This window comes from Equus przewalskii, chromosome 3 (assembly GCF_037783145.1).
Source record: "Equus przewalskii isolate Varuska chromosome 3, EquPr2, whole genome shotgun sequence".
Classification (NCBI taxonomy): domain Eukaryota; kingdom Metazoa; phylum Chordata; class Mammalia; order Perissodactyla; family Equidae; genus Equus; species Equus przewalskii.
Window position 1 is genome coordinate 47199252 of NC_091833.1, and position 13825 is coordinate 47213076.

The following is a 13825-nucleotide window of genomic DNA, read 5'->3' on the forward strand; positions in this document are numbered from 1 at the left end:
GATAATTTTATTTAAAATCTAAGACAGTGTGTTCAAGAAGACAAAAGAAGCAAATTTTTCATCTCAGTTTGGTAGGTGATGCGCATTGATAAAACAGTTTCATGGACTCAGATGAAGACGGTAGAGAAGACAGCTGCCATTACCACAAGAGTGAAGTCTGTGTGGCAGGGCAGTACAGGGCTTGGTGACATTACATCTCTAGGTAGCATTTAAATTCTTCGAGGATCTCTCAAAATCATATATGCCAAACTGTGAAACTTTAGAGCAATATTTGAAATTACGGATCAGCAAAATAAGAGTGAACGTGCTGTTAACATTAAACTATTTTTTTCAGACAAATAAATCCTCATCCTCAGGTTGAATTAAGGAAAACGATTGTGAAATAGAGAAAATAAATGCCAAGTTTAGCCATTGTGCTGATTTTTCTTATTTCACTTGCCAGTTGGGAGAAAAAAAAGTATTTTCATATACTAGCACATATCAAACAGGTCCTTTCTATCAGAAATATTTCAGTCTTCAAAAGAATTTACATTATGTCTTTATCAAGGGTAATTTCTTTTGTCATTAAATAACGCAGGTACTTCCACATGCCAGTACTTTCAAAGCTTTGTGAATAACTTGCAAAGGCTATATATGTATATATTATGCATTTCAGTACTATAAAATAGTATTTTTTAAAGTATTATTTTGTTTCGTTTTGTTTTTTTAAAGATTGCCACCTGAGCTAACAACTGTTGCCAATCTTCTTTATTCTTTTTCTCTTTTTTCCTCCCCAAATCTCCCCAGGTCATAGTTGCATATTTTAGTTGTGGGTCCCTCTAGTTGTGGCATGTGGGATGCCGCCTCAATGTGGCCCAATGAGCGGTGCCATGTCCACGCCCAGGATCCGAATCAGCCAAAGCCTGGGCTGCCATAGCGGACCGTGAACTTAACCACTCAGCCATGGGGCCAGCTCCCATTTTGGTTTTTAAAGTAACAAAAACACAAAGTAAAATCATTCTTTGAGTTTACTTGATATTGAAATCATATACATATACATATTTCATCAGTCATTTATTAAAATCTTTTTATCTAAAATAAGCCTTAATCTGAATATACTATGTTAATTCTACATTTTTAAATGCATGTCTAAGATTGCCCAATTCACTTGGTTTTTATTTATTTTAGTTTGATTATTTATGTTTTTTCTTTTTGCTTTTTCCATTTCAGTCTCAAAATAGACTGCCTTTTTCAGTAAGCTTTTAAATTTACTCGGGAAATATCGGATTCATATGAATCTGGGTTAGCGATTCACAGATGGCAAGGACACCCCCAAATCTCCATCATACCATTGATAATATCAATGATACTATCATTAGTTTATTATATAAAGCATATTATCTTATAGGTCTTATTTATAACAACACTTATACTGACTTGTTTCAGGCATAGATTGTGGTATGGTAGTTCTTGCAACACTTTTCTGAGATGATGAGCATTATGTAATGCCAGACAGCAGGCACGCTTCACATTAACCACTGTCAAACCCAAACAAGATGCATCAGAATATTGCTTGTAATGTTTATACATCAATTACATCTCAACTAAAAAGATTATTACCACTTGGGATATCCAGAAGCGAACTCCAAGATGAGAATCCCTGTGAAACTGATTCATTGGGAAATGCTCACAGGAAAGATAATGGTAGGACAGTGAGGAAGTTGGAAAGGGAATGGAAGAAAACTTTTAAAAATTATATTTGCACAAACATATATACTTGTATATCTTATTAAAATATATGACATTGCTGGGGCCAGCCTCACTGGGGCCAAGGGGTTATGGTTCTGTGCGCTTTGCTTCAGTGGCCCAGGGCTCACGGTTTGGATCCCAGGCACAGATCTATTCCACTCATCAGCCATGCTGTGGCAGCATTCCACACACAAAATAGAGGAAGATTGGCACAGATGTTAGCTCAGGGACAATCTTCCTCAAGCAAAAAAAGAGGAAGATCAGCAAGAGATGTTAGCTCAGGAAGAATCTTCCTCACCAAAAAAATTAAAATTTAAAAAATTATGACATTGCTATGTAATACTAATCATAATTTGATTTTTAGAAATAATTCTGATATTTCACACGTAAAAAAAATCAAGTGAAAATGTAAATACCTATAAATTTTGATAAGTATTTACTGATCCTGAAAAGGAAGACTAAGTAATTGCTCAATATGAAATTATAAGTATTTACTAATGCTATAGTAATATCAAGAGACACTGTATTTGATAGAAAATTGAGAACAACTGTTTGTCTCCATCTCTCTGTGAGAGACCACATTTTTTTTCACTTGGGATTGTCAAGATCATTTTTGAAGAATTTAACTAGATTTTGAATGAAAAGCTATACAGAAACGTTAAAGAAGTCCTCAAAGTTACAAGAGATTTTTTCCAATTTAACTAGTTAAAATATAAACATTAAAAGTTTTATTTTACCTATTTTAAAATAGTACCAGATGTTGATTCTCGCAGTAAATCACAGAGATCATCAAATGGTAAAATATAAAATAAAACTCTAAGCCAAGGCTAAGTCTCCATTATATTTTCAGAAAAAAGAGAAATAGGATCATCGCTCTGATTTTCTTTTTATTGCTTTCTGATTCATTGCTCTTTCTACTCTTGCCCTTTCAAAGTATATCTAAATCAAGAAAGGGCACTCAATATAAGAGTATAAAGGGAAGAATAAATTGGTAATAAAATAATGTGATGAATTAGGATGTAAAATTGTTTTCCTCTTTAACCTAATTTTTAATATTCCACATGTAAAGCATTCGCAGTTGTTTTTCAACGATATTACAAGCTAACTTTTTGAATTCAACTGCAATACAAGTATTACTTATTATACAGTTAAATTCTTTTGAAAACATAAATCAAGAAAATTTTAAATAAAGGTGGTTGTATATTTACTATCATCAATATAGTTGTGTATTCTCTAGGGCCTGTAACTAAATGATCTCAATTTATTCTTAACTTAATTTGCTTTCTCATTTGATTTTTACATTGGCTATTTCCAATTTGTTCTCCATTGTCCACAGCCTATTTCTAATTTTTTCATCACTGTAAAATCCAAATGTTCCTTTAAAGGGCTATGTTGATTTCTAATTGGTATGTCTTTTTTTTTTTTCAAATTAGTCTTGATATCTCTTCCAGTATTCTGAGAATCTGGAATGTTCTTGGAGGTTCCTGAATGTGTGAATTTATTATTCAGAATAGAGAGAAATGGCGCAAGAATGGACTTTAAGCTGGCCTTATCTCTGCAACAAAATGCTCAAGCAGTTAACCTTTAATTTATCCAGTTACAAGAATGCACTGGAGGGGCCGGCTGGGTGGCACAGTGGTTAAGTTCACATGTTCCACTTTGGCGGCCCGGGGTTCGCTGATTCGGATCCCGGGTGTGGACATGGCACCGCTTGGCAAGCCATGCTGTGGTAGGCATCCCACATATAAAAAGTAGAGGAAGATGGGCACGGATATTAGCTCAGGACCAGTCTTCCTCAGCAAAAAGAGAAGGATTGGCAGCAGATGTTAGCTCAGGGCTAATCTTCCTCAAAAGAAAAAAAAAAAAGAATGCACTGGAGTCATTTTGCACAACTTCTTGCACATGGGCAAGGAACCAGGGTCTCCAGAACTGTCAGGTAGGGGTGATTCAGAATAATAGAATCCCTCTCAAACCCCCCATCCCCTCCCTTCTCCACTAGCCCCTCTCCCCATACCCTTGTTAAGAATGACAAAGTCGAGTTTCTGATTCTTGTAGAATCATTATTCCCTGATGGCAGTATCCTCAACCACTGTAATTCTTGGTGGCCTGGCTCTGGGAAGTCCTAACTCCATCTGGGAGCATATTCATTGTACCTTGCGCTGTGTAACCATTTCTGTAAGTTTTATATCCTTCATTATTAAGGGATATTCATATCTGTGGGTTTTTTTAACCCCCTTAATTAAATGCTTTGATTTGGTAAGTCTATAGGTCTCATTTCTTCTAAGCAGTTTCAATGTAGGTGATACTTGTTGGATATCTAAAGGCAGAAACAGTAATTCAGCTGGAGAATGCTCAGAAATTTCTGACCCGGTGAGTCCAATGAGTTTGGTACAGCCCTAATTTTCCCTTTTCCACTCAGTAGACACAGCAATTTTAAGGCCTTTTGTTAACAATGCTAGCTCCATTATAAATAAGAGTGAGAGCTCTGCAGCACCAACTTTTCTTTGTCAGCTGACTTTGGGCAAGTTTATAAACCTGTTTACATCCCAACTTTTTGATCATTAAAATGAGGATAATAATATACTGCATCACAGAGTTATTGTGAGGATTAAATGAGAAGAAAACCTGGTAAATAATACATTTTCGGTGTTATTATTACCATTCTTACCAACAATTAGCAATCATTACCAATTTCAAAGATTATGATTCAGAGACAAAAACTTTCTGACAAATTAACATAAATAGACAACTGTCTGTATCATTTCAGAAATATCTAAAGGTTTGCCAAACAAAAATTTCTTCCCACTGATGTTTAAAATTCTTCACTGAAAGTGACAGGTACTACTTGGGGGAAGTGGCTCACTTAGGCTGGCCATTATTATATTCGCAAACATGAGATGGATTTCTTCTACCACAAGTCAGACTGAGGCTGAATCTGAAAACTGATGCCTGAAAGATGGAATTAAAGGCGACTGAAGGCAGGAAGAAATAAGGGGATTAAAAGGAGCCCACTTCTGTCAGTTGGGAGGTACCATGAGTTCTTTGTGCCTAGGTCATAATTCTCCCAAGGACAGCCCCAGCTTAGATTCTCAAAAGCTGAAGGGAACATCTACCTCAGTATTTGAATCCCAGTGCTGTTGTAACAGCAGCCGGCACTTTTAAGACTGATCATCTGACTAGGAAGGCTGTTCAGCTCACATATAAACACTCGGTTAATGCAGAAGGGCAGAGGTCACTGGAGAAGAGCAAGGGACAGCAGCTGCTGAGGGTCAGAAGGTGCAAAGGATTTCAAAGCAGTTTGCCCAAGATGGTGAACCAATGCCAAGATGCAGAGGAATCAGTGACAGGACTGAGGGAAAAAAAACAACTGTAAACAGATCAGGGGGAGAACAATAGGAATGAAAAGAATAAGGAACAAGGGATTTGTGGTGAGGAGATTAGTAGTAATGGCAGCTGAATTCTCACTCATTTGGCAGATTTGCCCTAACACTTGATGTGATTTAGGAATTCAATAAATTTGGCATTTCATTAAGAGACTTTGTTACTCAGGAAATGGTTGTAATGCCATCTTTTACCAGCTATCATAATTTCTCTCAAATATTATCTCCCATCATTGTCATCTTTTCCCCAACTCCATTACTGTCCCAACATGCTCAATAGTGCTCTTATGGCTGAAAATGCTTGTCAGGAAAATATTGTGTATTCTTTAAGGACCAAATGGGAAAATATCTCCAAAGGCAGGATGAATGCAGCAAAAATAAAAGGTACTTCCAACTATACTGCCTAAGATCCCAAAAGAATTTCTGACTCACAGAATCAGAACAGCTGTTATACAGGGCAGGTCAGAGACCTGTATATGTTACCTGGCACAGTAATTCTTGATGTCTTTAATAAATTCTATATTATAAATAATAGAGTCTCCATTACTATCCTGTGACATTTCCATAACTTCAATTATATTACCTTTTCAATGGCCTTCAATATTTAGAAATATAAAATTATATGTTGGCTAACACTAAAGAGAATTTTCGTTCTCTTTTCCTTCAGCAGGTGATCTCTTTCCAGTTTGTTTTGGTGTATTAGCGAGAATACTGCAACCATGTGATGCTGCTTTAAAATATAAATGCACTGCAATTTGTGAAAGAGTCTCGTGGTCACTAATTTCCTCTGAGGAAAAAAGATTATGTGACTGCCTTACTATAATTTCTTGAATGATGTCATCTAAGAAGTATAACATTATCCCCTTATTTCTTTATTATAATGCAGAACTAGATAAAATGAGTTTATGCTTTTAGTAGGCTAAGGCATATATTAAAAATATAGAAGTTCCAGCTCTATTGTAATGGAATTTGAAGGACAAACATCACACAGAACGATATGAATTTTCTCATTTTTGATTTCACACTATATTGTTGAGACATCCTCTCTATTTCAAAAACTATATATCAAAAACCGTCCTTCCCTATCTGCCCTTTTCTTCAATCTATAAACTGCTGAAATCTCTCCTATCTTAAAAAAAAAAATCTCTCCTTGTCTTGAGTTCACTCTAACTCTCTCTCATCTGTTCACTTCCAAGTTCAGGTCTTACAAAGTGTAGTTCACACTCACTGATTCTGTTCCACATTTTCCAGTTACTCTTTAATAAAAGTTATCTGAAAATATGTCATATATACATAAAAGCATTAAAAACAGGATATACTTATGGACTCACTAAGCAGCTTTGTCAAAAATTTTAGCGTGTACCTGTTTCTTTAGTCTTTTTAAAAGAAGTAATAGAGATACTGTTGAAGTCCTCCGTACAGCTGTCCAATTTACCTCCCTCTCCACTTGGACTTAATGACTAATATAATTTGATGCTTACTTTCCCTGGATTCTTTTATAATTTTAGTACATATGTATATGACTGCAGACAAGATTGATATAAATTATTTCATGTTATACGTATCTCCCCACACATATAACTCTCACATTACATATGAGTGCTTCCTTTTGCCCCTGAATGATGCTATTCTTCCATGTTCTTTTCTTGACTCATTATACCTTGTTTTATTTAATTTTTCAATAAATAACTTTGGAGAACTTCCTAAATGCCAAATGCTAAGCCATGAAAAACCCTTTTTAACACCGTTTTCATGCTTTCAGTCCCTATGGATTTACAACTCCCAAGTCCATTGTAGTGAGCTCCAGTCATCTATGTCTCTCTGAATTTGATATAGCCACCTGGAGGTCTCTTAGACACTTAAAAATGGCATGGTGAACACATCAGCCTCCTCCACTCCCTTACTGGCTCTGCCTCCTCATTTCTGAATATCAGAATGGCTCACATGTCACCCAGTCACTATACAGAGGTCACCTCATATTCTTCTCTAATTAGTCACCAATCTCTGGTGATTTTAACTCTTAAACAATTCTTAAATGCATCAACCTCTCCTTACTGTCCTTTTAAGGCCTGTGTCAACTTTCCGTATTATTTCAATCTCTGAATGTTTAATTTCACCCTATAGCTTTCAGACATAACCCACCTGAAAGAGGAAATGATTTCAAATAGTTTCCATAGCACCAAGCCAAAGCACTTCATCATGACAGGATGACAGAAGGCTCTCTGCTAACTGGCACCTGCCTCTTTCCCAGCTTTATCTCTGCCGCTGTCCACCACACACTTCTCTCCATTAACACTGAATTATTTTTAGTCCCCCTTGTATATCTGGCGATTTTAGAAGGACGTACATTTGCTGTTCATTCTGCCTCAGACTTTCTTCACTTGGCTATTTTATATTCATCCTTCAGAGATCCTTTGTTCTTAGGGTAAGCAGAATTCCTTGTTTTTCCCCATCTTATCACTCTTTATGCATCACAAGTACACAATTCCTGGGATTTTGTGAGTGCCCAACCAATGTTAGTGGGAACTGAACTGAATCTAAATGTACAACATCTTTAGTAAACCTGCATATTTTGAAAATGAAAGTTTTGTGGGGGTTTTTTACACAAAGTTTGGTTTTTGTCATTGATGATAACATAATCTCTACTGACATATGAAAACAATTTATAATTGTCTCCTTTAGCTTACTGCTGTCGTGAATTACATTGATAGATTTACTGAAAATTTAACTATCTTTGAATCTTACATGGTCAGCAAAACAGGATAGTATGTCACTAAGACCATGAGCTCAGGAGTCAGGTTGCAAGGTTTCAAATTCTAATTTTACTACTTACTACATTTGTGTGATGGGAAAGTTATTTTACCTCCTAAGGCTTCAATTTTCTCATCAGTCAAATTGAGATGATAATGGAAACTATGTAATAGAGTTGTTATTAACAAGCAGTGAGACCATGTAAGGGCTTGATAAACATTGCCTACTGTTTGTGTAACTCTTTTCAATTCATGGCTAGACTTCATTTGTGAATGCTTCATGAAGAAATTATGTATCCTGTTCCAAAGTTAAATTGTTCTATACATTTTTGGGGTGGCTGACTTTGTTATTTTCAGTAGTAAAGTTAGGTTAGAATTTTAGAATGAACTAGCAAAAGTGATTCAATGCTTTTTATGGTGTAGAATAAATGAGTAAAATAAGAATCATTATTCCTTAACAATTAGATGGAGCTCAGTTATAAAAGCATTGGTTCTTTTAACTGTAAATCTTCAAAAAACCTCTCCAATTTCTTCTCACTTCCTAGTTTTTCAAGCATCTTCACACGTATTAGCTCATTTGATTCTCACAGCAGCTCTGTGACATGGGAAGTTCAGGTATGATGTCACCATTATCACTGAACGGAGAAAATGTCCAACATAAAATATGCAGTAAACAGTTTAAATTTATCTAGAATTGCCATGTTCTGCTAAATATCAATCATTAGATTCACAATTTTATGCTTTCTCATGGTTTCTGAATGGCTTTGTGTATGTGTGTGTGTTCACGTGTGAGCAGCTTTACACATGCAGATGCATCTGCTCACATCCTTCTGAAAACTAGCATCAGTGACTTTCGCTCCTTATCACGACTAGGGCTTATACACAACATACTGTCACTCACATTTTGCTTGGCTGTTACAAAAAAATAAATGACTATGAAAGACATGATATGATTAGACATTATATAATAGATGCAATCTTCATATTTGAAAGAGAACTATTAAATATTGAAATTATCCAACTTTATTATAACACTATGGACTAAATTTCTGAATTTCTTTTCTTTGAAATTAATACATTCCAAGAAGTTTAATGCAGTACTTATTTTCTATGCTGAGAGCAATCTCATAGAATTTGGGAATTTTCCATTGCAAAGCTATCACTACAAAATACATTGAGATTACTATTTCCCCAGCAGTTGCACTGCATTTTGAGAGTGTATAGACAGAGGAAGCATAGGGAGAGAGAGTGGGATTCACCTATAAGTGAATTTCTTTTTCTCTTTAAATTGAGGATAATGATATGGACAAAAGGTTTTGGTGTCATCTCAAAGTAAACTGGGAGTTTCTTTTTTTCTCTCAAATGAAAAATAAGTTGCAGTCTTTTTAATCCAGTAATAAGTTCATTCTCATTCTTTCTGTCTCCCTCTCTCTCTCCACGCCCCCATCTCCACCACATGTATATGTGTGTGTGCATGAGTGTGTTTATACTTTGAAAGTATTTTAAGACGATAAACACTGCATTAGAGAAATAAGATTGAAGTTGATATTTAAGTGAGTAAAATTTTATATCAAATCTATAAATCTTGTTTTTAAATTTAAATGGTAAGAAACATGATGTTTCCTAATTTTCATGAACTTTACAGGGCTTTTCCTATTTAAGAAATTAGGAGATTAAGAAATCATACTTGAGCATGCTAAAATTACACTTTAATTATATGTATACTTCATACTAATTTCAAACTAGATATGTGATGAGACAATAAATTTTAGAAATAATGAGAGTAAAGAATCTAGCTACTTAAATATATAGACAATTAAAAAATGGCTTCTGGAGAAAAAGTTTTAGAGAAAACATGGATAAAAATCATACATGTAATAGTAAGTATAATTAGGTAAATTCATAGTTTCTCAATACTTTGTAATTAATGATTTAATTAATTGTGTGAATTTCTCACATAAGTTTTACTTTTTTAATTGTAAAAATAACATTAAAGCCATTTATTCATTCTTGGAAGTAGAAATTGCTACTAAATGATAAATATCACAGATCATCAGCTTAGTTTGAGCCAATAGTTTTAATCTAAAACTGAAACAGTGAAATTTAGTAACCTAAACAGTAGCTCCCTCACATATTTATAGCATTGCAGAGGTAATATATAAAGAGTCATAATAAAGTATAAAATTCTAAAATGTCTAATTTTAAAATAAAAACAAAACCATTAAAATATCTTCTGTGTCCTGTAGAAATATGCCAATGCTTCTTTTAAAATATGTTTATACTATTTGTTCCCAAAGTCCCTTTTGAATCCACACAAAATGGAATGAACTTGTCACCATCTGCTTTAAGGAGTTCTAAGAAGCAAATCACGGCTGTTAATATCAAGGTCTCTTTCCAACAGTCCTTGCAGGAGTCCCCTTGGCTAATAGTTCACAGAAGCTTCAGCCTGTGGTATCAGTGTCTTTTGCTTTGTATTTAAAACCAGGTCTGACCCGACAATGATGGGCAATATATTCTGATCTACAAGTCCTCAGCCCACTGCTAAAACTCCCTCAACCATCACCTTTCCTAGACCTGAAGTTTCCACACTAGTCATTTAGATAATGAAGAGTCCATTAAAATGAAAATATGAGAGAATATTTTAAATCTTTCAAACTGGGATGCTCATACACCTAGGAATTTGCAATGCTATGCCCAAGAAGGATTGTAGGCAGTCAAGTTATGTGACGGGATACATGCTCAAATACATTGAATGATCAGGAAAAAAAGTGTTAGAGAGAAAGTAAAACCTCTGGAGGCAATGTCATTGAGGATATTTGGAAGAAGAATACTTTTTCTGAAGGCATCATTTTTGGCTCTGCCTGGAAGGAAATGAAATGGCTATTTCAGTTCTAAGAACATGTCAATACTAGTAGAAACCTATGTGGTATACTGAATGCTTCACAATTACTAATTCTCTTAATTCTTACATCAACTATGACATAGTATTCTAATTCTCACATTAGTATTCTGAGGTACAGATGAGTTTCATGTCTTACTCAAAGTCACAGAACCGGTAAGTGGCATAGGTGAGACTCAAACTCAAAATATCCACCTCCAGGGTACATACGCCTCTCTGTTGAGGAAGGAGTAGTATCTTGAAAGAGCCCTTAAGCTGTACAAGGGCATGCAGCTGAGTGACCCCAAAATAACTATAATCTATATGCAAAGCTGGGAAACATGACCACACTCGCGTTCCTCTACTATAAATGCCATATTCTTTTCAATTGATTACACTTTCCTCCAGGTAACAGGCAAGGTGAGGTGAGGCAGATTACTACTGCGGCTGAAATTAACTCCAGAATATTCGTTCACAGGAGAGTCGGGGAAAGACAAGAGATGAGGAAGTCAGGGCATGTTTTCTGCTCCTAAAGGCAACGAAGGCTGCATTGAGCACCTCAAAACTTGTAGTTCCAAACTCTGATTACATCAGCAACTTTAAGCAGAGGAAACTTTTCACCTGTATCATGAGGCAGCTCTGTACCATGAGCCAGAAATGGGTTTCTGATCCTGGCAGCAATACTAATTTATTCTTTTAGAAAACACAGTTTCTCTGAAACTCAGCTTTCTCCATTATAAGAAAAAGTGTTGGATTAGATTGATGATGCAATTCACCTTAGTGAATGTTAGTTAGGTTACACAGAGGAACGGAGAGCTGAAGAAGAAATTAATGATACATAAACTGAAGGAGTTTACACTCCGGCTGTTAAAACAACTCTAATACGAGACAAAAAGAATTCCATAAATGAAATTCCATAATAATAAAGTTTTGTGGATACATTAATAAAGGAATTCATTTTAACTGAAAGAATTTAGGATAAAATTCTAGAAGGAGATAGTAACTGACTATGTTGAGAGGAAAAAGAGTATTTAAAATACTAGCTAAGGAAAAAGAACACACACAATGGCTGGATCAGAATATGTAATTGAGTACAATTTAGGAATATATGGACGGGATTGGATTGGGCTCCAAATGTCATATTAAGAGAGTTATTCAGTAGGGACAAAAATGTTTCTGAACTGAGAGATGATGATTAGATAGATGTTATTGAGAACAAACTCTCTTAGAGATCTTTTACTTCTCATTTAGCTTTAAAAATTCTGCAATGTGATTATTAATAAGTAACTTAGTTACAATATTTTTATATCTTGAAATATCACAGTATTAACCTATTGCACTCATTTCTGACATGTCTGTTGTGTTGCTGACACATAATTTAGGAGACTTTACTTTCTGATCATAAGTGATGGATTTTAGCTTATGAATTGCTTTAACAATAATATTTAGAGCTAATTGCTATGGACTAGAAGAACACCCTTGGAAAGACAACAGTTTTAAAATTGGGTTTATGTTGTAATGAATGATAATCTTAATGGTATTACTATCAATCCTCTTAGCTAAAGACTTTTGGAGTGGAAATAAAATGAGTGAAAAGACAGCTTTTCTGGTCTTTTAATTGAGGGGGAAAATAAAGCTTCCTGGGTAAAGGGTGAGCAGCAGGGCAATTATGATGGTCTTTCTTTTCTGCTAACTGCTTTCCTTTATGGATTTAATGATGTTTTAAGTTTGAAAAGAAGCAGGCAGGGTTATCACAATGGAAGAATTAAATAACACGCTCAAAAGCACAATAGTCAGGATTTTTTAAATGTGCTATTGTAAACACTGTCATGAGATTAAGAATTTATAGTATTGCTTTCCATAAGTGAAACACCACTGCAAGAGTCTACTCCGTTTTCTTTTATTTTGTTTGGTTACATTTCATTAAACCATATTCTGCAGAATGCTTTTTAATATGCCCAAAGAACATTTGCAAATGACTAGGCTTCATGTGCATTGACCTTCGCTCTTCTTTTGAATCTGCAGTATGGCTCATTTTAGTCAAGCTGTTCAAACATTTGTGGTATAATGCATCAAATTAAAGCAACCAGCTGTGATGTTTAATTTAAGCAAAAAGTTTATGATCTACAACCACATAATACCTTTGGGAATAATTGATATTGTATGTAACTGCACTTCAGTGACATGCAAGACGTGTTAAAAAATGCCTATAAATGTCACATATTTTATCGTATTAAGCCATTTGGACTTCAGGTTTAAAAAGAGCACCATCATTTATCCAAAAACGTATATCAGAGGATAAATGAATAGACTTCAACATCTTCTCTAAATACAGATGAGAAGTGAAGTAATATATTCTCATGTATCAGAGGAGAGGTTCTTTGTTTTATCCTCCATTGTTTATAATGAAGTTCCTCCATTATTTACAGACATTCTAGAATTTGAAAATGTCATTAACCATGAGGCTTAACTCTGTTTATCAAATTTCTCATTGTATGACACTGAAGGCATTTAATAACCACCCAAACAAAAGGATATTCATTTATCATGTCCCTTTTTCTTTGTTTAACATGACGAACAACACAATTGTTCAAGTGGCCCAGCTCATACAGGCTGCTCCATGCCATAGATGGTTAGAGAATTCAAGATCTTGAAAAAAACACAATATATATTCATACAAACACACACACACACACATATATATATATTTAAGTTGGGCTTCAGGTTTTCTAAGTGGGTAAACCAAGATGAGCAAAGAAAGAAACAAATGGATGATAAGGTACTTCCTTTAAAGAATATCAACTTATGAATACCAAAGTCAGCTATAAGCATTTGTTGAATTTATTTTTATGGCATTTTTAAATAAAGATAGAAACAGGTACTTAAGAAAATTCACTGACTTTCTCAAGGTCTGGAGGTGGGCAGGCAGGGGAAACAGTAGCAGCTGGTGAGCTCTAGATCATTTCATGACCTGGCCAAATGCCCCATCTACAAGACTAGTATTAAAATAGAAACCCCATGGTGAGATTTCTTTATAGAAAGAAAAACTTCTTCTTCAGTTGAAAGACAAAATATTTTTATAAGAATAA

General features: G+C 34.9%; 1 protein-coding gene and 1 long non-coding RNA gene across 6 annotated transcripts in view; one reads left to right on the forward strand and one right to left on the reverse strand.

Annotated features, from left to right (window-relative positions):
• Positions 1–13825, reverse strand: part of CCSER1 (coiled-coil serine rich protein 1) — a 1207616-nt gene that overhangs the window by 575936 nt on the left and 617855 nt on the right. The gene's annotated exons all lie outside the window — the stretch shown is intronic.
• LOC139082521 (uncharacterized) overlaps positions 7429–13825 on the forward strand; it is a 45600-nt gene continuing 39203 nt past the window's right edge. Inside the window, exons 1-2 of the long non-coding RNA XR_011538610.1 lie at positions 7429–7533; positions 8404–8473. This is a non-coding gene — a long non-coding RNA (uncharacterized lncRNA). The remainder of the gene's footprint in view (positions 7534–8403; positions 8474–13825) is intronic.